The sequence below is a fragment of the Monopterus albus genome, unplaced genomic scaffold (genome assembly GCF_001952655.1).
Source record: "Monopterus albus unplaced genomic scaffold, M_albus_1.0 scaffold39.1, whole genome shotgun sequence".
Classification (NCBI taxonomy): domain Eukaryota; kingdom Metazoa; phylum Chordata; class Actinopteri; order Synbranchiformes; family Synbranchidae; genus Monopterus; species Monopterus albus.
In genome coordinates this window covers 1,043,886-1,044,529 of record NW_018127919.1, presented here as the reverse complement: position 1 = coordinate 1,044,529, position 644 = coordinate 1,043,886, and positions in this window count along the sequence as shown.

Below are 644 nucleotides of genomic sequence, written 5' to 3'. Positions count from 1 at the left end.
ATGTAAAGGTGCGGCAGAGGAAAAGTTACAAATATTAAATGCTGCACCCTTAGAGATAGGGTGAGGAGCTCGGTCACCCGGGAGGAGCTCAGAGTAGAACCGCTGCTCCTCCACATCGAGAGGAGCCAGCTGAGGTGGCTCGGGCATCTGTTTTGGATGCCTCCTAGGGAGGTGTTCCGGGCATGTCCCACCGGGAGGAGGCCCCGGGGAAGACCCAGGACACACTGGAGAGACTATGTCTCTCGGCTGGCCTGGGAACGCCTCGGCATTTCCCCAGGAGGAGCTGGAGGAAGTGTCTGGAGAGAAGGAAGTCTGGGCAACATTGCTTAGAATGCTGCCCACGCGACCCGGTCCCAGATAAGCGGAGGAAAATGGACGGATGGATGAATGGATGGATGGATGGAAATAAAAATAAAGAGATGATCTTACAAAGACCTCTAGTGGTGTTTTTGGTACTGCCGTAACTTAAAAACTACACCATCACCTCCTCAATCTCACATAACCTGCTACAGCTTTACTCTCCTGGTTTTTCTTGCAGCAAAGTCATCTACAACATCATCATATGACAACTGATTTGAGACCACATGGTTTATGCTTATAATGGCAAGTCCACTGAGACGTTCTTGCATCATAGTAGATCTCAG